This window comes from Leopardus geoffroyi, chromosome A2 (assembly GCF_018350155.1).
Source record: "Leopardus geoffroyi isolate Oge1 chromosome A2, O.geoffroyi_Oge1_pat1.0, whole genome shotgun sequence".
Taxonomy (NCBI): Eukaryota; Metazoa; Chordata; class Mammalia; order Carnivora; family Felidae; genus Leopardus; species Leopardus geoffroyi.
In genome coordinates this window covers 111,019,782-111,044,955 of record NC_059331.1, presented here as the reverse complement: position 1 = coordinate 111,044,955, position 25,174 = coordinate 111,019,782, and the positions used below count along the sequence as shown (strand labels likewise).

General features: G+C 36.8%; 1 protein-coding gene across 1 annotated transcript in view; it reads left to right on the top strand.

The window, feature by feature from the left end:
* The window catches only part of PRPS1L1 (phosphoribosyl pyrophosphate synthetase 1 like 1), a 48,519-nt gene that overhangs the window by 12,381 nt on the left and 10,964 nt on the right, over positions 1 to 25,174 (top strand). Inside the window, exons 2-3 of the mRNA XM_045495029.1 lie at positions 5,632 to 5,703; positions 19,936 to 20,012. The gene's annotated coding sequence lies outside the window, so the exon portion shown is untranslated. The remainder of the gene's footprint in view (positions 1 to 5,631; positions 5,704 to 19,935; positions 20,013 to 25,174) is intronic.

Sequence of the window (25,174 nt, the reverse complement as noted above, 5' to 3'; positions counted from 1 at the left end):
TCATTAGTGTGATGGTTCATATTAAAACTACCAAACAATTGGGGCGCCTGGGTGGCGCAGTCGGTTAAGCGTCCGACTTCACCCAGGTCACGATCTCACGGTCCGGGAGTTCGAGCCCCGCGTCAGGCTCTGGGCTGATGGCTCAGAGCCTGGAGCCTGTTTCCAATTCTGTGTCTCCCTCTCTCTCTGCCCCTCCCCCGTTCATGCTCTGTCTCTCTCTGTCCCAAAAATAAATAAACGTTGAAAAATTAAAAAAAAAAAAAAAACTACCAAACAATGGAAACAAGGAAGTTTGTTGGGGGAAAAAAGTCAAATCAATAGAAATCATCTTTAAAGATTGCAAAATTATCAGCAAAATACAGCTGATTCAATGAATGTGCATTAGTCCCCTAATGCAGTAACGAAAAGTTTAAACTATTTCTGTTGATTTAAAACTACTTATTTCCCTATTATTCTCCCAGGCTTGATATTATTTGTATTTTTTGTGTTTTTTAATGTTTATTTATTGAGAGAGAAAGAGAGAGAGAGAGAGAGAGAGAGAGAGAGAGAGAGAGAGAGAATCCCAAGAAGGCTCCACGCTGTCAGCACAGAGCCCAGCACAGTGAGATCATGACCTAAGCCAAAACCAAGAGTTGGATGCTCAACCAACAGATCCAACAAGGTGCCCCTATTTGTATTTTCTAAAGATATTGTCAGCATTATACCCCTTCTGGATGCTTTTATCTTTATACCTTAAAGAAATGGACTTTCTCTAATGAATCCAGAGTACTGTAATATCCCCTACCCCATCAATAACCTCTTTTTTCTCTTCAAAAAGAGACTTTGATCTTTTTTTTCTTTAACAAAACTTTCCTAGTATTGGTTGAAAACCCTGGAAAAATAGAACTCAGCAACTATATTTTACATGGTATTACTCATCTCATAGCAGTTGCATGCTTCAGTGCTTTAAAAAAGCTTTTTAGATTTTTAATATACAGTAGTCCTCCCTTATCTGTGGTTCAGCTTTCCATGGTTTCTGTTACCTGCAGTCAGCCTCGGGTTCAGAAACAGATGACCCTCCTTCTGACGTATCACCACTGTCATTATGCCTACATCATCAGTCGCTTCATTTCATTCATCACGTAGGCATTTTATCTCACACCCTCACAAGGAGAAGGATGAGGTCGTATTCACATAGCTTTTATTACAGTATAGTGTTAGAAGTGTTCTATTTTATTAGTAGTTAGTATTGTTAATCTCTTATCATGCCTAACGTACAAATTAAACTTTATCATAGGTATGTACATGTGGGAAAAAAAAAAAAGTATCTATAGAGCTCAGTACTATCCATGGCTTCGGGCATCCACTGAGGATCTTAGAATGTATCCTCTGCAGATAAGGGAGACTACAGTATTTCTTAAATATGTATCATTTCTCCCTACTGCCTTGTGCATTACTCAAATTTGTCCATTTAACACTAAAGAACAAAGTGCTATTTTTCCTAACTCTTTGGCTTACTAGTAAGAAAGGCATATTTTATCATCTTTAAATATGAAATGGATCCATGATTTTTAAAATATGTTACTTTGTAGTCTGACAAAGAAAATAGGACACAAAAGACATAAATTAATGTTAAGAAAAAAGCTTACTGGGGAAAATATTTCTACCTCCTTGCTTTTCTCACTTAGAAATTTTGAAAGGATGAAGATTTCCCCAGAAAGGACTGGGGAATTTCAGAAGAACTAATAGGACATATTCACAAATCCTTATATTGAAATGTTATTTTAATATATTTCATTTGGAATTATTAAGAAATCCTCTTTCCTCCTATTTCAATATGACTTAACCTCAATGGTAGCCAAATATTTATGCTACAACAAATTCTTTTGGTGACTAATTCCTGTATTTCAAATAATGACTTTTCTACAGTTTTATTTAAACTTAGGGCCTGTGAAGAAAACGTTTAACTGTTTTAGAACACTCTGTTTGGAATTTTGAGTTAAATACAGTGGGCTGAACAGGCATTTGTCTTGGGTTCTCCTAAAACCCCATTAAAATGACAATAATGATTGTTTTGAAGAATAAATCCATAAAAACAGAAAGAATAAGAAGGAAGACAACAACTGCACAATTGTAGAGGTTGCAAAACAAGATGGATGAATTATAAATGGTTAAGAAGCTAAGAGAAACCTTAAAATAAAAATAAGTCAACTCATGAGTCAAGAATTGGAAATAACACATACCCCTAATCATGGAACTGGCTAGTAGATACAGTATTGGAAATACACAGTTAGTAATACTGGCTCTGAAAAGTTTTCAGAACGAGTTTGCCCTTAGGAGATAATTTAATTGTGAACCACTGGATGCCTGGGGAAACTGAGGAGACATACCTGTCACATTACATTGATAAGTAGACTTCACAGTAGACACCTGAACTGCCAGTGCCCACTGTCCAGTTGATGCCCAGACTTTAGCAATTGGATTAACACTCCCTGGAATGGACTGAGGAAAATGATGCTAGAACTCCTGTAGGTTGAGGGTACGATTTCTCTAAAACAGAAGGAAGAGTATACTGTGGATGTTTGAAAAAGGATGTGCTTATTGCATTGCATGAGGGGTGGGGGAGTGGGGGGTGTAGGGAGATGGGGAGTGAGACAAGGATTTCAAAATAAAGAACATAATAAATACCTAGGGTGCGTCCGTGAGGGACCCCCAATAGCAGGTTTGAGTGCTGTTCTCTTCGCACTATGTCAGTCATACTTAGTTGTGACAGCTTTCAGTTGCCTGCAATGCTTTAGTAATTCTGATATATCCTTGTAGCCTGGTGTGCATGATTTGTAGGGAATAGACACATAGGACAGTGAAGGAAATGCTGCCTGTTGCACAGAAAGTCCTCTAGAAGGGCACCTGTTGGAACAGAACAGCATCACAGTTCCAGGGAAAGAGCCAGCCACAAAGTTTGCGGTGATCAACAGGAACACATGGTAAGAAAAAGCAGCTGAGGGCAGGTGCTCAGAACAACTGTGAGAAAAACTCAATCTCAAATAATTTTTCTGGAAGGCGGTGACAGTGAGGGAGTATTGCAGCTGGTTTCCCCAGAAAGCAGACTCTGAGAAAGAGGATAGTGTGCAGAGAGTTTACTAAGCAGAACTCTTGGGACCAACCTTTTGTGGGGAAAGAAGTCAGCAGGATTGGGCAGAGGGAGAAGCTGGGCTGTATGTAGTACAACCACACACAGCCTTGAATGAGCCACAACGAGCTCTGAAGCTGGAATGGCCCTTTGAATGGCTCTAGTCATTTTGAGCCAGGGTGAGGTGGCTGAGCCGTTTTTGTCCTTAGTTCAAAGGCATGCATTTGGGCAAGGATGCTCTCTTCAACAAAGGATAACTCTTTCCATCAGCTGAGGAAATAAGTCCTTCAGTTCTGAACGGGGGATTTGGACAGCACAGTATAGTATCCACCATAGTAGAGAAGACTGAAAAATGTTGAAATAGAACATGAGTTTCAGTAGAAGGTTGCTAAACTGCTTTGTGAGAAGAGTAGACTTGGTTACATGCAGGGAGAAGTTTTGTTTTGCAGGGGATGGAGGGTAAACACACCGAAAAAGTGTGTTTGGGTAGTAAGGAGAGTTCTGAGAGGTAGTGGAAGGGGTGAAGGAGGAGAATGAAGGCACGATAGCTGGTAGACTAAGATTAACTTTGCTGGGACAGGGGGGTGGCGGGGGGAGAGAGGAGGGGAGAAGGGTTGCAAAGAAGTGGGGGGATTTTTATTACATTTTAGCTATGTGGTATGCCTGTGTGAACCTTCTTCTCTATCAAACCACAAAATCTGCAATAAATTTTTCATTATTCACCAAGACATTGTGGAATTGGATGTTTCCTGCTGTGTTTTATTTTATTTTCAACTACAACAAAGTGTGAGTACTGTCTCTGAGCAGCCTTGAGCCTTTAAGGCCTAGACTGATCACTTAGGGGTCAGCCCCATCTGGCAACAGATGCCTTCACAGTGAACATGATGGTGAAGTTCAGAGCAAAAGTAGAAAAAGACTTGTGTTCGGTATTATCATCAGACAAACTTTAGGCATGTCAAAACACCTAAAATCATTCTGTTTGCACCGTCACTGTCTAAAAAGACAACAACCTTGGAATTGGAAATTTGATCTCATGAGCAAATCCCTTTAAATATCATCTATGTATGGACTGCTTCCAAATGTATCCCCTAGCCAGATCTCTCCCCTCATTCCAGGCTTTGTGGCTGCTACTCAACAAATTTGCTTAGATGTCCCAAACCAGGTGTCTGATCTTCTCTCTGCAATCCAGTACCCCTTAGAGTTTTTCTCTCCTCAGTTAATAACAACTCCAAACTTTCAACTACTCAGGCCCAAAATTTGGATTCATGTTTAATTTCTCTCTTTCTCTCATAAACTATATCCAATTCATTAGCAAATCCTGGTAGCTTTACCTTCAAAATATATTCAGAGTCTGATTGTGTCTCTCCATCTCCACCATTCCTCCCAAACCATCATTACCTCTCACCTGGATCAGTTTAGTAGCCTCTTAACTAGTCTTCCTGCTTCCACCTTGTTCCTCTACAGCTTATTCTCAGGGTGGAAACCAACACAAATAGAAGTCAAAGTCTTGGCAATGGCCTACAAGATCCCTAGATGATCTAATTCTCTACTGCCTTCTGACCTTATGTCCTGTAACTCTGCCTCTCATTTTCCACGGGTATCCCTGCTGTCCCTAGCTGGTATCCCATGCCAGGCACACCACTGCCCACACTCTTTCATTTGCTGTTCCCTTTGGAGCAATGTTTTTCTCCCTAATATACACAGAATATACCCCCTTTAATACTTTAGTATTTACTCACAAAGCACCTCCTTAAAATCGACAGCCCTCACATTCTTTCATTCCTTATTTCCCTTCCTTCCTTATTTCTATGGTACCTATCTCCATATGATATACTATATTTTTTACTCGTTTATTTGAGTACTCTATATCTTCCTCCATTTCCGCTTAAAGCAAACTCCACAAGGCTAGAGATTCTTATCCTATTCAGTGTTATATTGCTAACCGTCTGGAACAGTACTTGGCACGTAGCAAGCAGGTGATAAAATTGAATGAATTTCATAAGTTAATTTTACACTATGAGTATTTGAGAAGGTGCATGTCTTCATCTTGATCTTTATCTTGAGGATTTCATCAAGTCTCAGTACTAAATACCTGTGTAAATAGTAGAGTTTCATTAGGCGATGTCATCTAGTATGTTTTTACTCCAAGCAAAAACCTGCTGAACATTATCTTGCTATGAGTATATGCAGGAGGCAATATAAAAGATAGTTGTGGTCCAAACCCCAAATCCCAATCCATTCCTTCCAGTTCACTCCTCATGTAAACAGAGTTTCATGTAACATTTCTAACAGAATGGAATCATTTGGGGAAGGTAGAATGGAAAACCGAGTGGGTAGCTTGAGAGAAAAACACTGGAAGTCGTAATTTGCCTTTCATAAATTCACACAAGTGAGAAATTCATCTAAAAATGGAAATTCTAAAACAACCAGAAAAAAAATGACTTACGAACCAAATTTTTGTTTCTCTTTCTCTTCTTTTGTAAAAAATGGCTTCCATTTGCTGTCACTCCATCACCTGAAAGGGACCACTGACATTGGTAAATGCACTCCTGGAGCACATCTGTCCTTCCATTCCCATCAATCAGCAACACGAAGTAATGCCCACTTTTCATATCAGATATTGTGATGTGTTTAAGAGGCACCTGGATGGCTCAGTCGGTTAAGCATCCGACTCTTGGTTTCAGCTCAGGTCATGATCTCACACTTCATGGGATCGAACCCAGCGTCAGGCTCTGTGCTGATAGCATGGAGCCTGCTTGGGATTCTCTCTGTCCTTTTCTCTCTCTGTCCCTTCCTTACTTGTGCACGCACACTCTCTGTCTCAAAATAAATAAATTAAGCTTAAAAAAAAAGAAGAAAAAAAAAAAAGAATCAGACAACACTATCCTTAGTCTTCTTAATTTTTCCAATTGGACTGAAGAGCATTGGAAAAGCAATTATACCTCTTTAATTCACACATTACTAAAGCTGAATTTGTGACTATTCAGAAGGAGGACAGGGTAATTTTTGTACTACCTCCAAAGAGAATCTTTATCAAATAAATGAATTTTCCACAAAATTTCATGAAAACTATTTTAACTGTTTCAGGCCACTATTTTCAAGTACCTTTAAACATTTAAAAATACTCATTTACACACAGCTTGTTGTTATGTCATTCAGAAATAATTTTGATCTATTTACTAAAAGCAAGTCAGCAAAGGACATCTAAGCCAACGTTTCTCTCAGACCTAGCTATGGTAGCTTCCTTAAAGCAGGTAAAAAACTGTAATTATTTGTAAATCTTTTTTTAGCTGAGGATTTTTCACATTAAATATAAATTAGAGTGGTTTCCCTATACTTAAATAAATTTTAAAACATACAACTGAACTTACATAGAAATACACACAAATGCTATCTAGGTGAGTGGGGGGAGAAGGAAGGAAGGACAGATAGATGGAAGGAGAAATGGACAGAAGGAAGGATGGAAGGAATAAAGAAGAAACAAAAACATAAACATTATTTTTAAGGTAACTAGAACCAACCAAGTCACAACAGATTGCTCAGCTGGACAACCAAAGCCCTTCATAAACTGGTTCTATCTTTTTCAGTTCATCCACCAAATAAAGATATTTTGTATATTTATTACTGATCTGGAAAATTTCCCAAATATAAGGACCATAAAATTTAGATATTTTGTATCCCCAGTTAGTAGATGGATTTGGACATGGCATGTAGTTAAGGCCTATTACCCAAAAAATGTTTTGGTCCTAGGCCTTCCATTTCTCTCTCTCTCTCTTTTTTTTTTTAATCGATTTTTGAGAGAGATAGAGAGACAGAGCACAAGAGAGGGAGGGGCAGAGAGGGAGACACAGAATCCGAAACAGAATCCAGTCTCTGAGCTGCAAGCACAAAGCCCAACGCGAGACTCAAACTCATGAACCATGAGATTATGATCTGAGCCGAAGTCGGACATTTGACCAACTGAGCCACCCAGGTGCCCTCCATTTCTCATTTTTTGTGGCAATATAGCGTAGGAAATGTAGAGCTCTATAGCCAGACACCCCGACTTCAAACTCTGGCTTTACCCTTTACTAGCTCAACAAGCATATCACAACCTCCCTGTGCCTCAGTTTCCTCATCTATAAAATGAAGGCATAATAGTTGTATATACTTTATACTTTGTTGCAAACATGAAATGAGTTATTGCCTATAAAGTGCTTGGTATGGTACTGGCATAACATAAGTGCTCCATAAGTGCTAGCATTAATTGTTACTGCTATTGTTATTATGGCTGAAATTCAGTCATTATCTTTATATTTAGTTTCTTCTTGTACTTAGTGAAGATTACTGCCCTGTCACATGCCTACCTTTCAAGGTAAACCAGCAATGTAGCAAAGGCTCATGAAGGAAGGCTAGCCTCAGTCTGTTAAATGCAGGATGAATAATCAACATTGAGATAAGTAAGTCAAAAATATCAGAATAATATAGCTAAATTCTATTAAAGATATTTGAGGCTGTATTCACTGCTTGGATAGGACAACCCAATGATTGATGATTCCCCAAAAAAACACTGATATTCAACAATCTAGTATTGTATAGATTTTTATATAGGTTCCTACCTATATATGTCCACATTTATCTTAGATTCTTAGAGTGTTGGGATAAAGGAAATAAAGTATACCTTCATCAATAGAGTCACAGCTTTAGACATTTATTCCCTGATAAAAAAAATCGAGCCATAGGCACTAGAGTAGCCTTACACTCTCAGGTTAGAACTAAGTTCTTGCCTTTATGAAAAGAAAAGAAAATGGTCCAGATTACTTTATCTTCTGACAAAAAAAAAAAAAAAGTGCTATTAAACAACATACAAAGAAGAAATTTAAGGTATTCATTGATCAACAGCTATTGCCTTTAGAACATCAGTAGTGTGTATATATCATGCTCTTTGAAGTGAATTCTTGCATGTAAAAAGCAACTCTATAATTTGCAATAACCGTTTACACATGTTATTTCATTTGATCTTTATAACAATCAACAAAGGGATAAATATAAATACCATGTAAAGTAGATATTAATACTTTTTAAAACTATGTCTTAGAGAACCTAAGGACTAAGCCATGGTCAAATGGCTAGTAAATAGGGGAATCAGATTCAGATTCTAAATCAAATTATTTCAGTATTCAGTAACTTCTTGTCAAGGGTATATTATGTGCTAAATACTATACTAAGCTCTAGGGCTGTAATTACTCTTTGCCTTTTACTGGTTTTCAGTCTTGACGAGATGATAGAAGAGCAACAAAGTCATTACAGTACAATGATAATGGAAATTTCATTCATTGATTCATTCATTCAATATTTGTTGCCTATTGTATCAGTCTGTTCTAGCAGGAAACAATGGCATACTCTGTATTTATCTAAGTGTTTATCTCTGGCTATGGCTTAGTTATGGTCCCAACAGAAAACAGGTAGTACTCCCAAATTAGGATAATTTAAGTAAGGCTTAATAAAGGCAAGATTTATATGGGTAGAATCATCCAACTTCCCAGGAGTAATAACAGTTGGCCTGTTACTACCTTGAAGCTTGTATCAAGGTAAGAATGCAGTAACTGGAATCCAGGAGAATCCAGTAGAGAGGGCCATCTTGAAAGGAACTGTATTCTTTGATTGCAAAACAATATCATCAGGATGATATTCCAAGGTGGGAGCCAGAGACATAAGTACACCAAACTCACTCTCCTCTGACCCCTGATGAGATTCCCATTGGCTAAACCCAACATGAAGCAAGAGGTTAAGGTTGTAACCCATAGATGTACTCCATACAGAGCATTCTCAAAAGGCATAAAAGTGTATGGAGAACAGTAGGATGTGAGTATGGAGAGGCCAACAGTTCTAGAGGGCAAAGGTCTGAAGTCAGTTTGCTCATCACTGCAATCTGTGTCTCCATGGTCAAAGGACCTCCGATTCTGTGTGTGTAATCCTCCTCTGCCTTCCTTTTATAAGGACACTTGTGATGGCATTTAGGACCCACCCAGAAAATCCAAAATAACCTCCACACACATCTCAAAATCCTTAACTTAATCTCTTATGCACAGACCCTTTTTCAAATAAGGTAATATTTGTAGGTTTCAAAGATTTAGGGTATGGTATCTTTGGGAGACCATTTTTATACATGCCACAGTTTTCATTTTCAAATGTGAGAAGACAATATATAATACCCAAAACTGAAAAATCAAGCAGTAACAAGCCTGTTTTTCAGTGACATGTAGGTATATACCCAAAGAATTAGCTAGAAAGGGTAAAATCGCTGACTCTGTGTAGGGTTAAATAAACATGGAGGAAGACATCCTCAACCAGGACTCCACTAGAATATTTAAAAAAAATTCTTTTAATGTTTATTTACTTTTGAAAGACAGAGGTAGAGTGTGAGTGGGGAGGGGGCAGAGAAGGAGATGCAGAATCTGAAGCAGGCTCCAGGCTCTGAGCTATCAGCACAGAGCCCAATGCAGGGTTTTTACTCAGGGACTGCAAGATCATGACCCGAGCCAGATGTTTAACCTACTGAGCCACCCAGCCGCCCCTACTAGAATAAATATTTAAACCTTAGTGCCCTAAAGCATCCATCGTGTGTTAGTAATTATCTTCTCTACTATGCTTCATGAAGGGACTATCGCTCCACTATTAATGGGAAATTGGGAAAAAGAAAAAAAGTCCCTCAAATCCTATTCTGTAGGGCTTAATTTTCTAATGTAACCCTGATTGAGAGAGGCATTTGGAGCTGGACATAAAAGTAAAAGTAAGCTTTAAAAAAGTAAAGTAAGGGGTGCCTGTGTGGCTCAGTCAGTTAAGCATCTGACTCAGGTCATGACCTCCTTGTTCCGGAGTTCGAGCCCCGAGTCGAGCTCTGTGCTGACAGCTCAAAGCCTGGAGCCTGCTTCGGATTCTGTGTCTCCCTCTTTCTCTGCCTGCCTCTGCTCATTATATTCTCTCTCTCTCTCTCTCTCTCTCTCTCTCTCTCTCTCAAAAACAGATAAACATTATTTTTTTTTAACTAAATAAAAGGAGAAGGAGTAGAAACAACATCTTTCAAGGGTTTCAAAAGTCTAGTATTAAGAGAAGAGAAAGAGGAAGTTCTGACAGTTGCACAAGTTTTCTAAAGGAGATGAGAGAGTTTGGTTTTAGACAGAAGGAGAGGCACCTATTCTTTCACAGCTAATGAGGGAAGAAAGAAATGGGATAGATGCTGGTAAATTTTAGGTGCATAGCAAGAAGTTGAAACTCATACGTGGTAACTCTCACTTTCTCTGTGCAAAAGAGATTTTGCATGATTCTACTTCACTCCCCACTTCGTTATGACTGTCATCGATAAAACAGAGTCATTAAGATACAACAACTCTGAAAGATCACTTTATCTTCTTAAAGAAGTAATCCAACTTCAACTTGGTATCTGTGTTAACATCAGCTAATAATCATTTTCTGAAGTGTTCTATTCAATTTACATCTCTCGCCTCCTAGAAGGAAGAATGTTAATGGTGAGGAAAGCTGTCAAGTCTCTGATTACTGCCTACAAATGTTATCACTTGCTACTGTTCAACAATGTTCTGATGAAAATATTACTACTAATGGAACAACATGCATATGTTCTTAGGATAGAAATAGTATTGCGACATTCTGCTTGCTTACAAGTAAAGTAAATTAACATTGAACTGAGGTGAAAAGTAATTCCTTGAGCAAAGTTCTCATGAAATTTTAGCTCTGAATGCACACATTTCATAGAAGATTGCAAGAGACTTCATTCAGACTTGAACACTTACCTAAATAAAAATCTCATCTCTCAGTAGGTATTATATGGAATTAAAGCATTTAATGCAGCTCCAATCTCATATTTCTGGGTACACTAAATTGTGTTTAGTGTCATAAACTCTCCCCAAGGGGTTGACAAAGGACAAAAGATAGAGCCAGAAACCACCATCAAATCAATCTATGAGTAAATTTCATACCAGCCATCTATCTAGTTGGCTTTCTTGAATTCAAACTAAATTTTATAAAACCATGTCCAATATCTTCATTGATGATGACAGTAATGCAAATTTCTTTTTTTTTATATTTTTAATGTTTATTTATTTTTGAGAGAGAAACAGTGTGAGTGGGGGAGGGGCAGAGAGAGAGAGAGGGAGACACAGAATCTGAAGCAGGCTCCAGGCTCTGAGCTTTCAGCACAGAGCCTGATGTGGGGCTTGAAACCACAAACAGTGAGATCATGACCTGAGCTGAAGTTGGATGCTTTACCAACTGAGCCACCCAGGCAAACCAACAGTAATGCAAATTTAAATGTAAACGACTTTTAGCCTACAGTGTATTAAAAAGTAAAGGGTAGGTAGATGCAAGAATTTTACATGAAGTAAGGAATAGCAAAGGAATTTTTAAATTAAAACCACAGAAAATTTATATTTAACAAGCATACTGAGCTTTTTCATGTACTTTAACCGACAGTTCCAAGAGTGAAACTTTATTCTAAGGAAATAATTTTATGTACGGATGCCATTTAGAGGTAAAGATGTTCATCACAGCATTGTATTTAGTTTAGAATTATTCTTAGTTTTAAAAGCTAAGAAACTATCATTGGGAGAGGGGAGTGGGCAATGAGGAAATGTCATTGCACATCTGTTTTCATAATATACTACTATGCAGCTATTTAACAGAGTAAATAATAGATAGATATCCAAAATGTATTAAGTGGTAAATACAGGTTGCCAAACCAAATACAAAATGTGATCCTAGGGTTGCCTATTTATAGTGTATATGCATACAAATTTGTGTTTAAAAACATAGGCAAAAATGTGGAAGAATACACACTAAATTTTATTGCATTTATTTGTGTGGTGGAATTACTGTTAATATATACACTTAAATTTCTATAACTAACATGAATTATTCATATAATGAGAATACGAAAGAGAATTTGCTTTAAAAATTATGTTTGCTAGGTGTTTTGAATGACTAAGTGAAATCCCCATGTCATATCAAATGCAAAAGCAGGATATGAAACTGTACATAAAGCATGAAATTTGTCACAAAAAAATGCAAGAAATATGCCAAAATGAGTACTAGGATTTTAAGTGACATTTTTTGTACTCATTTACACTTCTTCACACTTTTCAAAAATTTCAACAATGAATATTTATTCATTAAAAAACAAGAAATAGACAAACATAAAGATTCATAGAAAGTGTAGAATTCCATGCAAAAAAACTAGTAACTAATGTTCACCATTGAAATTTTTCCACTGGAACGTGCTCAGTATGGTGTTTATGAAAGGCACTTCCTGCCAAATGTTCATTTATTCCTTTAAAAAATGATCTAGAAACTTCACAGACTAGATCTCCCAAGTTTCTAGCTTCGGGGGCTAAGTATGGCTAACTCAATCAAGTCTGAACAAACCAGTGGCTGAGGTGAAAAAGTTTTTAATGGAAGACTAAGCAATCACATAATGTGTCCTTGAGCCATTGTCAAGCAGTTAAATATAAAATAGAGATAACAATGCTTTAAATTCAGAGGTTGAAAAAGAGGACACTAATGTGACTTAAGAAAATTTAATAAATGGGTGAGGGAGTGTAGGGAGAGCAAACATGTAGGACTTAAATTAAGCTTTAAAGGATGGACAATATTTGACTAAAACCAGGGAAAAGATTTCATATAGTCATCATGTATGCATAACTGGATTGAAAATTAACACCTTATTACTTAAACATGCAAAAAAAAAATAGTCTTCTTGTGATTCACAATGGTCATAGTATTTATCTTGAGCCCAATTCTGCAGGAAGCTGGTGGGGAAAGTGAGTATTGTAGGTGAGGGATGCAAACTTAATAAATGTTGGTTTCTCAGTCTCTTAAACTTTTATTGATGACTCAATGTTTTAAGACTAATGCTCAAGTTTTCAGATTTCCTCTAGAGGCAATGTAAGAATAAGTTACTTTATATAAAAAGAATAGTTGGTGTAATAATAAGGTTGTGAAAGTTCCTGATTGTATTTCTCTCTCCATAGACTGGCCATGGTAAAATGGAGGCATGCCATATCTTTAAATAATGGAATTTAGCCATGCTATCTTTACCAAGAACAGATGTTAATTTGGGAATAGCATAGTCTAAATCTCAGTCTAAAGACTGTGAATAGAAATGTTTTCTCAATTAGCGAGGAGCCTCCCCCTTCCCATATTGTGAAATGTCACATTTGGTTTCTTCCATCTGAGGGACCCTACAGAGAAATCATCTCTTATAAGGAGTTACAAGGTATTTTAAATGCTGTTCCCTTGTTTATCTAAGAAAGAGCCAAGATTCTAGAAATTTCTTTAGGCTTAGTGGTTTGGAAGTGTGGGGAATCAGGGAGACAAGGATGCCAATACTTTTTTTAGGCACCCTCTTCTTCCCATTCAGCTTTCCAACTGTGCTGCCCTTCTGCCTTGCTGACTAAAGGGACTAATTGCTCACCACTCACTTGATGGCTTTCAATTCTGTGTCTTTTCACTAAAGAGAACTCTCTCTGGGCTCTGCCACAAATCCTGAGAAAGGAAGGAGTTGAAGAGAGAAGATCTGGGCTGAAGGATGTGTTATGCCTTGTGATTCATTCAAAATTTCCTTTTCCTTTTGACCTTTATCCACTGTGTCTGGGTCAAGTCTGTGAACCTCAGTTCCCCTGCCACTCAGGATGCATTTCTCCATGAAGGATATTGCCAGGGAAGACTGAGCATGGTTTTTATTACCAGCCTGTGGAGACCAGCCATCAACTCTAACAACTCCACTCATTGTTCCTCAGTCCATTTCAGGAAGGACTGTATATGTCTGATTACTCCATATCCTAGCTTATCCCTCTCTTTGGGTCACCCACCACTAATCAAATGTGTCCTGAGCTTCCAGCACCTACCAGGCCCTGAGCTTCAGCTCAAATTGGAATTAAAAAAATGGAAAAGTCATGTCTCTATATTAAAACACAGCAGAGGCTAAGGAGGACTTAAAGGCAGACATGGAAAAATTTCATCTTAAGACTGGACTGTAGAGGGTCTGGGAAGGGGGTGGGTGCTGGTGGTGTCAGGAAGGTAAACTAGGGCTAGATTACAGAGAACCTTTAATTCTGAGTGAAAAAGACAAGATGCGACAAATCTTATTTTTTAAGCAGTGGTATTTCTGTGATTTATGTCAACAGTTTATTTTTGAATCTTAAAAAAAGTTATTTTGGTCACTTTAAATATACCACAAGCACATTTTTAAACTCTTAGATTTGTTAACACCTGCAGCTTTGTCATTGTACAAAATAAGTCACATTAAATGCTAAGTGGAAAAGCTTAAATTAAGTCTTTCAAGAATAGCCTCATCTGGAAACCAATGCTGATGGTGAGGTTTGGGGGCACCACCGCTCTAATACCATGCTTATCATTCTTAAATTTGACTCTGTGATAGAACTTTGAGGACATGTGAGAAAAGGAGGCAAATTTCTTGCTGGCCATTCATCAAAATCTTTAGTGAGTATCTATTAACACATGATCTATGCTTGGTGCTATTTAGGAGGAAGCTGAAATCATGGTTCACCCTTTTCATGTTTATAACCCTAAAAGAAATTTAATTCTAAGAACTCCAATGCCTCAAATAGAAGTTCATATTGATTTTTAGCCTATCATCATAAATCTATTACACTATCTTCACTTTTTCAAGAATCCTCCAATAATGCTAAATACATTTTAGTTATTAAGTACCTACTCTATTATTTATCTACTGAGAACCAATTATGTGCTGATCTTTACATATATTACCTAATTTAATCTTCACAACAACCTCATGAGGTAGATTTTACTATCCTCATTTCAAAACAAGTAGCCTGACTCTCAGCAAAATTAAATAGCAGGGCTTAGTTACATAGCTAAAAAGAACCCAACCTAGTTTTGCCTGATTGCAAACCTGTGCTCTTTCTCCCTCACACATTGTCTGGGCAGCAAGTTAAGAAAATACAATATTTAGAGGATTACGAGGAGGACATACACCCAGCATGGAGGGCCATAAATATTGGCATGTCTGGTTCTGCCTAATAGAGTGAATTAGCCAAAAAATCTCCCCACGGAGAAACAGAGATGTAAGTCCAGATTTAAAATATAAGTGCTTTACTAGATAAAAGAGTTCAGCATATCATGTTCAAACATAAGTCTCAATGAAAAACCACGTTGGTTTCAGAGACCTTCTGGGATCTGATAATGTTAGAGCACAGAGTGTATGTGTAAGAGTGATACAAAGTGAATTAGGCAGGGAATAAATCATAAAAAGCATCCTAGAGTTTTGCTTGATGGAAAGGTCTTGTTTCCAGAAAATATTTAATTTATAGGAATTGTGTGGTTATAACTGAGTTTCCTTTGCTCAAGTTGCCAAATGGAAAATGCGGTACCCAAGCAAAAATGATTTGTTCATTTATTGAGTATTGTAATGTGCCAGAAACTGTGTAAGGCACTGAGGATAAAGACCTAAGGAAGAGGATACTCTATTGTAATTGATACTGAGGTTGACTGTTCTCCATCCCAATACACCCCCTTGCTGTAATAGGACTGACCTCGGAAACAAGGCTGGAGTGATTTTCTGAGACAAATATAATAATTCCATCTCCCTTTCAATGCCACATTTAAGCCAATCTGAGTTTTTAAATGTTCTTGAGACAATTCTTGTCCTTAGGTGGACTAATCATTCAGTTTTTAGGAGACTGATGGATGAACTGATTGATACACCGCTTTGTTCCAAAAACAAAGATTTCAGCCCAGCCTGCAGATGTGCATGCAAAGTACCAGAATAAAGAACAAACTGATAAAGAGGTGCCTGGGTGGCAGACTCTTGATTTCAGCTCAGGTCATGATCCCAGGGTCGTGGAATGGAGTCCCACATCAGGATCTACGCAGAGCATGAATCCTTCTTAAAATTCCCTCTCTCCCCTGCTCTCTTTCTCTCTCCCTCAAATAAATGAAAATGAAACAATAAGTAAATAAAAGAATAAACTGATGAAGAATTGAGAATAAGGGGACTAAAAGGATAGTGAACAGCTACTAGAAAAAGCAAATTTGACCCTAATGTTCCTAGAAGAAAAAGCACAAAAGAAAAACATGAATAGTTAATAAAAATCATCAACCAATTGAATGATAACAAAACAAAAACAATAGCTTATACTTAGTAAGTACTTATGTTCCAAGCACTGTTCTAAACACTTATGATATATTAATTTATTTAATTCATATTAATTCATTTAATCTATAGCACAACCCTATAACCCCACCTTTGAAAGGAGAAAAAGTGAGGCCCATGAAATTTAATTAAATTATTTAATTATCTAATAAGTACAGAGCTAAGAAGAAAAATAAAAACAAATGAGTAGCTCAAGGGAAGCACAGTATTCTTAATACACTGCCAGAGAGAAATATTTCTCAAGGGTCCTTATAAAGGGAGATTTTGCATTATAATAGTTAACTTGGTTGTACAGTAATGCAGAAAAATCCCTGGCAGATAAATAAGATTTTTTGTTTTTAATGTCCGTGAAGGATAAGATTTAGAAGTAAAATCTGGATGCTCTGAAACATCTTTGTATTTCCTCTCAGTAGTTATGATCCTTTTCTCTGCCAGATGAGTAAGGTTTCAAGTTTCAAAAATACAGGCTTAAGCTGATTGTGAAATGAATCCTTCATTGGGGACTGGAAAATCTACTCACCTAGCAACTGTCTTTCAAAGATACATACTGTATATATATTTGAAATTTCCAGTAGAATTACGATTTTGAGAAATATTCTTTCTTACAGTAAGTGAAATGCATCATCTTACACGAATTTCCTTCATCATCAATATTTTGGATTGTTTTCCACTCAGACAATGGCTCTGGAATTAAAATCATGGGTAAATCTCTGGTGCTGGTTTATTAGGCATGTGGCCTAAACAGACATGGTCCCTTTGGTAGTATCTCCTCTCCATGCCTGAGTCACTTGGTTCTCCCCAGGCTTTGTCCTTCTCCTGGTCATTAAAAGCCATTGTCAGGAACGGATCTGAACAACTTGCTTCTACTAAAGTTAAACACAGGTGAGGCTTAATATCTACTTACATTTTAACCATAGAAAGAACCTGAAGGATCCAGTCACTGAATGTGGAGATTGTCTGATCTAGCCAACCTGGCCTTTTAAAGCCATATTACACGTTAAGAAAGGAGAATAAGGAAGAGAGAAGCAAGGGATTAACGTTCAAAATCTACATCTTACATTTCATTCTTAATCAAAATTATAAGGAAAATATTTCCTGCAAATGAAGAGGTGAATGTTTTCACTATAAGATTGCAGGGGTGCCTGGGTGGTGGGTGGCGTAGTCTGTTAAGTGTCTAACTTCGGCTCAGGTCATGATCTTGTGAATCGTGAGTTCAGCCCCTCATTGGCCTCTGTGTTGACAGCTCAGAGCCTGGAGCCTGCATCAGATTCTGTGTCCCCCTCACTCTCTGCCCCTCCCCCATTTGCACTCTGTCTCTCTCTTTCAAAATTACATAAACATTAAAAACAAGTTTAAAAAATTTACAGCATTGTAGATGTTGTAATATACTTATTTTTCCTAAAGAATTTCAAATTCATGGGGCACCTGGGTGGCTCAGTGGATTAAGCGTCTGACTCTTGATTTCTGCTCAGGTCATGACCTTGAGGTTCATGTGATCAAGCCCCACACTGGGCTCTACTCTGAAAGTGCAGAGCCTGCTTGGGATTCTCTCTCTTCCTCTCTCTCTCTGCCCCTCCACTGTTCATACTCGCTTCCACGTGTGCACACACTCTCTCTCTCTCTCTCTCTGAAAATAAATAAACCTTAAAAAAAAGAATTTCAAACTTACAAAAATGATAAAAAGTCAAACTTCTTTTTTAGGACCAGGGCAACACAATTATGCACAGATTATAAAATTCTATGAACTCTTTGCTATTGGCTTGTGAGACATAAAGACATTGAGAATAAAAATGTGAAAGAAATAATTTTGCAGTAGTTTGATAGAATAAGTTTATGTCTCTTGCAACAAATAATTTTAAAAGTTATATTATTAAGTTTTTTTAAATATATGTTTTCTAGTAATTCATTTTTATTGTATTTTACAAAAGAACTGATCTACAATGGATTGGAGATATATATACATACATATATATATATAAAGAACTCCACAGTTAGTTTGAGAAGCACTATACTATAGTATAAATAATTCTGTGTTAAATAGGACAGTCATATTTTTTTCTAAAACAAGTAAATGGTACCAGGTGTCAGAAGTTTAAAAATATTTTGTGGGGGAAATCTTCTATCCACTAATGCAACTTTTATATGTATGTGTATGCATATGAACTAGAAAAAAGATTTGCATTGTTTGATAATCAAATATATATTCAGGAATCAATACTGGAGAAACACTATAATCAGGCAAAGAAAATATTAAATGATAACAAGATAAAATAATTTCCCAGAAGTTGTTGGAACTCAAACTGAGGAAAGGATGTCCACTGGGGCTGTTGCATTTTTGGCAAATGGCTGATAATGGAGGAAAGATTAATAGAATCATAAAAAGTTGGAAATCACAGAATTCTACTTCTTCGTTTTGACAGATGAGCTCGGAATAAGGAAGAAACTGTTGGAACTAAAACGATGAACTGGTGGGTGAGAACTGCAGTTCTCATTATATATACAGTTTCCATATATAAATACATCTTTGTTGCTATTTTGTAATATCCAGAATCAGATAATATTAGAGTGAGAGAAACCATCACTATCAAATAAAACAGCTTCTAAATTTTACACATAAGACAACCATGGACTTACGAGGTTAAGTGAGCATGCCTGAAATTGCTCAGCACTTAGAAAGTAAGATCAGGAGTCTTATTTCATTCCCATTGCAGTAATATTATGAAGCATCATGTTATGGGACTTTCAGGTGAGTCATCATATTAATTCCTCAGGAAGAGTCTTCTACTCAGTCCTCAAAAGAGTATATTTCATAGGAATGAAGTTTTGCTTTTCTTAGGCACATTAAAAAATAAGTTTTATTTAACAAATTAAATGATTGACCACAATGATAGGACCAGAGGAATTTTGCCAAGTAAAGATAATGGATTTGGAAGAATAATACAACTAATAAAAATAAGAGAATTTCAGGGTTAGAATAAACCTCAGCTAATTTATATACACTCTGGAACTACCATCTAGCCTACTCATAAGAAATATAGTAATGAGTCCAAATCCCACATTTCTATGTTTTTGGACTCATACACTGTGCTGATTGATTAAAAACAGAAGTTATTGCCTCAGTAATTGCAGGTACTAAGCTGGCCTCATAATAACCCTGTGAAGAAGATGTTATTATTACCCATTTTACACATGGATAATTAAAGGTGAGAGAAGTCAAGTAAGTTGTACATGTTACATTGCTTATATAAAATCACACTTCAATCTGATCATATACCCTTATAAGCCCGTATCTATTATACCATACTGTGGTCTAGCTAGTCAGTCAAAATGGGATCGTAGGCAGCCAAGAGAGCCCTGGAGTCAGACTGTCTGGGTTCAAACCCAGATCTCACTGCATAATGACTATGACTCTGGGAAAGTTATTTAACTCCCCTGTGCCTGCTATTTCCCTTCCTGTAAAATGGAAGTGGGACTACTATGAAGATTCCAAGTATTTAGCATATAGTAAGAACTCAGTAAACGTTATCTATTATTACCAAGGCTCAAGGAGACAACTCGAGCTAAAGTAGATCTCTTGGTTGTCCAGGGCACAGCAAAATCAATTTATTAACTCCTCTGTCCCTAATCTTCTTGTTTGTAGGCTCTCCATCTGGTGGGAAGAAGGCAATCCAACTTCTCGAGTACTTCTCAAAGAAGTCATATATTTCTCCCGTGAAGGTAAACAGGCTCAGATATTCTTCATGCTAGAACTCGGTTGGAATTATCAGCTTCTGATTCTCCCAGTGGCTATCACTATAACTTTATAAACAAAAAAAAAAAAAAAAAGGAGAAATATACGAAGATGGTAATGAAATAGTAAAGTTAAAAACCAAATCAATATTCACCATAAGAAACTCTGAATATCATACCTCTAATTAATAAATGTCTTGTTTAGGGATGCCTGGGTGGCTCAGTCAGTTAAGCGTCTTTTGATTTCTTCTCAGGTCATGATCTCTGGGTCTTGAGGTCGAGCATGGAGTTTCCTCAAGATTTTCTCTTTACCTCTCCCTCTTCTCCTCCCCTACTTAGGCTGTGTGCTCTCTCTCTCTCTCTTTCTCAACAAATAAAAAATAATAATAAAGAAATGTCTTGTTTAGAGCAATGGTTCTCAAAAGTGACATTAGCCTGAAAGTCTCTCAGGGTTCAGGTTAGACGGAGATGACCCCAAACCAATTACAGCAGGATCTCTGGGGATGGAGCTGAGGTATCAGGTTGTTTGTTTGTTTGTTTGTTTGTTTGTTTTTTTCAAGTTCCCCAGGGGGTTTAATGTGTAGCCAAGGTTGAGAATCACTGCTTTAATGCTACCAGGTAAAAAAAAAAAAAAAAAAAAAAAAAAAAAAAAAATTCCTGAGGTTGAATCTAGAAATCTAAATGTTCAGAAAACAATTCAGGTGATACTGATGATTGGTCATATTGGAAATCTCTGGTTTAGAACACATGACACCCCAACAAATAGCAGAGGGCCTATATTTACCCTCATAAAGTTTGAGGAAACATTGCCAGTGGAGCTTTCAGACAGAAAATACTTGGTAATAGTTTGGATTTCAGTTCATGAAATCGGAAATAGGTTGTCAAGATCTCCCTATTTACTAACCTGCAAACACCATATAGGAATTGCAAGTTTAAGTGGAAATTTAAATGTGTATTTCCTGCTTCCATTATATTTATATCATAACCCTTAATATTGAGCCAACATAATTTGTTTCTTACCTACCAGAAATTATTTTCGTATGCAAATTGTATGAAACTCAGCCTTTATAATACAGAAGAGACAGCACAAAAATCACAGCTATGTAGCAACCAAGCAAAAACAGTGCTGATTTATGAAACTTCACAGACTTAGAAATAGAAACAAAGCACTAAATATTCATGAAATCCCATACAGTGCTTGCACATAAGTTACATCTCAGTGATTTGTAACTTAGTTATAGGGAAAAAATAATAATCTGAGCACATCCAAACATATGGAACCTTTCAAGTGTTAAGTTTCACTAATTTTTTATCTTATTTTGGTCATAAATTTGGTCTTATTTTGGTCATATTTGAGTCATAAATAAATTATGAATATGTTGTAAATGGTTGGCCATAAACTAAACCTCCCAAAGAAAAGTAAACGAAGATTTCATCAGCAAAACAAGAGAGTAAGTATGGAAAAAAGAATTTAATGAAAATCTTCTCTGATTGCAATGTTTTTTTAAAAGTGGTAAAAGCTCTTTAAAGACACAAAAACACAAGTGAAAGAAGCAAGTAAAATTCTGTCACTCGACAAAGCAACATCATAAAGCTACCATGCAAACAGAGTTAAAATAAGAAAACAATCTGCCATGTACTCTTTGAATTAATCATAAATTCAAGAAATAATCTGAGAGCTAATATGATAATCAAGAAAATATTAAATTTCATTGAGTTACCTTGCCAATTTCAGTTCCAGTTTCATAACATAATTATCTCAATTTTTTTTAACTATACTAACATAAATACTAAGATTCAGACTTCAAACACAAATACTAAGTGCCTACAATCCACAATTAAAATAGTAAGATTAGTGGGGCACCTGGGTGGCTCAGTTGGTTAAGCAACTGACTTCAGCTCAGGTCATGATCTCACAGTCCGTCAGTTTGAGCCCTAGTCGGGCTCTCTGTGGACAGCTCAGAGCCTGGAGCCTGCTTCAGGGTCTGTGTCTCCCTCCCTCTGCTCCTCCTCTGCTCACACTCTGTCTCTCTCTCTCTGTCTCTGTCTGTCTCTCTCTCTCTCTCTCTCTCTCTCTTTCAAAAATAAATAAATATTTTAAAACATATTTAAAATAGAAAGATTAGAAGTATATCACTGGTAAAATCTAACAATTCAATCCAAGATCTATTTACTTATTTTAAACACATTGGCTTTTTAAAAATACATATAATTCAATTAACTGCTAAAAATCCCCTCTATTCATTTTTTTTTTTTTTGCAACCTCTGATTTTTTTTTTCCCTTCAGTGTGTAATAAACCATAATTAACTCCAAGTAGCTCTGGAACATAGTGCTGTTTTTAAACAACTGTTAAAGAACTCCTTTAATTAGAAAAAATTTACAATCAAGATATGCTCTTTTTTTGTGTGTGTGAGGGGAGGGTGCTAATTTTCAAGTGGCCTTAATTTACCTGTGACACAAATAAATGGTCAGAGATGATGTATCACCTCCATTGAAACGCTCTTACTATTCTTAAAAAAGCAAGTGTGATACTGGGATGTATAAATAGTAGCTAAGAATCAGGAATGTGAGGTGACATAGCCAGTATAATACTTATACTGGTCAGACCTGCATAAGCACCAATTATTTAGATTTACAAATTTAAGAGAGAGATGTAGACAGTAGTAAAAATGATCAAAGTCTATAAAAATGGAAACTCTAATGAAGGCCTTAACAAAATGACATTATTCAGCAAAGGAATTTTTTAACAATAGTTCTCAAGTATATGAAGAGGATGATATCAGCTGCTCGCCATCTTTATTGAGGAACAAATAAGCAAGAATGAGATTAAACTTTAGGAGAGAAGACTTAAGTGAGATAGAATAGAATTTCCCAAAAGAATTATATTTTTAGAAAGAGCAAATCATCAAAGGGGTCTGTGGAATTTCCTTCCCTGGAAGTATTTATAAATAAGACATATTTTTCCTTGTTCAAAAAGTTTCAGTGATGTCTTTCTGAGAGAAATAATCTACTATCATAGAATCTCAAGATGGAAAGATCATATTTCCCAATCACCATTTACTGCAATAAAATATACTGAAAATGGAGACTTAATATATAGTTATAAGAATTAAACACTCAAATAGTCCAAAGATTTTATGATCTGTAGTCAAAATATGCTTAATCCCTATCGGATAAACTAAGGAAAATAAGAAACCATTCTCTTTTCGTTAACCAATAATCTTCCACGTGGCTATATGATTAAACTTTTTTTTTCAGGAACCTTAATCTATCATTGTATATGGAGGCAGTCTGCTGCCATAAAGGTGCACTAAGATGTCGGTGTCTTCCCAGCTCTCACCTGATGTAGGAGTTCACGGGCAAAGACTCATTCTAGCTCAAAAAGTCAGATGGAACCACACACTCTTTGAGGAGGCATACTTTCAGCATGTGACCCTCTCATCACAGCTTACCATAACCCCATGGGAAAGACAGGGACAAGCAATAACTTTCCAGTTCTAATACACTGTTCTTGCCACTCTAGGAAGAAGATAAATAGCAAGTAAAGAAGAATCTGAAACAAGTTTCCACGTAGACCAGTCCTGCTCTCACTTTTCAATATTTTTAACACCTATCCTGCATACATAAATAGCTAACATTTATAACATATTGTGCTATACATACAATATATAAAGCACTTGTTACTAATGGTTTATATTTGTTCTACTTATTTAATCCTCACAGTTTTAAGAAGTTGGTACTATGGTTGTCATCCATTTTATAGATGAGGAACCTTTGGCAAAGATATGTTAATTTGTCCAAAGTCACTCAGATACGAAGCTACAGAGGCACAACTCAAACCTAGGCAGTCTGGCACCAGAGTCTCTGTGCACATTTGTAACATCAAGCTGCCTCTCTGCAGTTGAATTAAATATACAGAAAATTAGAAATCAACTATTTCCATTCCATTCCTCATACTTGAAAACACTATTATTCACTACGTTTCTAGGCTTCAAACACAGAGCAGGACCCTCCAAAGTTACAAAAATAAAATGTTGCTTTAAAAAATATATAATTTTGAGAATTAAAATAATGGTTTATTGTCATAAATTCATTTATCCACAGGCAAGATCTCTCTTCTCATGTGTATGAAAGGAAGAAAACAGATTGACACTAATAAGCTGTTTCTTGTTTTTCATTGTAGTTTATTTGAAATGAGAAGCTCATGAATTGAATTGATAAGAAGTCAATTAACATATAAGGATATGAAGCAGAATGTATTTACACAAAAAGTGACTGTTGGCGAAGTAAACTGCTAAAGTCAACAATTGCAAGTAACATTTCAAAAGACAAATTACTAGGAGTTAGTATATAGAATATACATTCATTATATGCCTTTACTCTCCCTTACCACCAACTTTGAGTCTATCATAAATGTAATTATATCCTTGATTTTAAAGGTCCTAGCAGACATGGGGAAACCATGCTGGGACTATAAATGTAACCACAATGGCACAAGCTTACACTAGCTACTTCCAAAAATTAGCCCTGTCTCAACGCATCCAACAGCTATTTCTGGTAATTCCTTAGACTACAGGTTTCTGTTACTTCTACAAGATCCTGCAAATTTGTCCACTTCAGCCTCTTCATCAGCCACCACGGTACAGTCTCTCCTACCACTAAGCTTGCCGAGATGGCTTCCCCGCCAGGGACAGGTATTCTCTGCCAGCGGCAGTTGCTGCTTGCTGCCTCCACCATTCTACCCCTCAGGGAGAGAATCTGAGCACAACTCATCCCAAATTCCTGATCCAAGACTAGCTGTCATTATTGTAGGTTTCAGTTTTCTAGACTTCATGGGTCAAGAGTGATGGAAGTTAAGGCCCGGGGCCTGCTGAAGGTGAAGAGTCTCATAGGAGGCCTTCTCCTCATTAAACTGGGACCCAAAAACTTTCTATCTTCAGAATAACGGTGAACCAGAAGGAAACCTGCCACCCCCATCCATAGTAGGGAGAGATGACTTGTGAGCAGAGCAGAGAGCAGGGAGCGGTGTTAGAAAGATGGGTGAGAGGGTTGGGAGGAGGGGATCCCTGAGAAGTTGTTATATCCCCTGGATAGTCCGGGGAAATTTAAGTGCTGTATGTGGTTCAAGGTGGTCCCAGACTGGTAACAA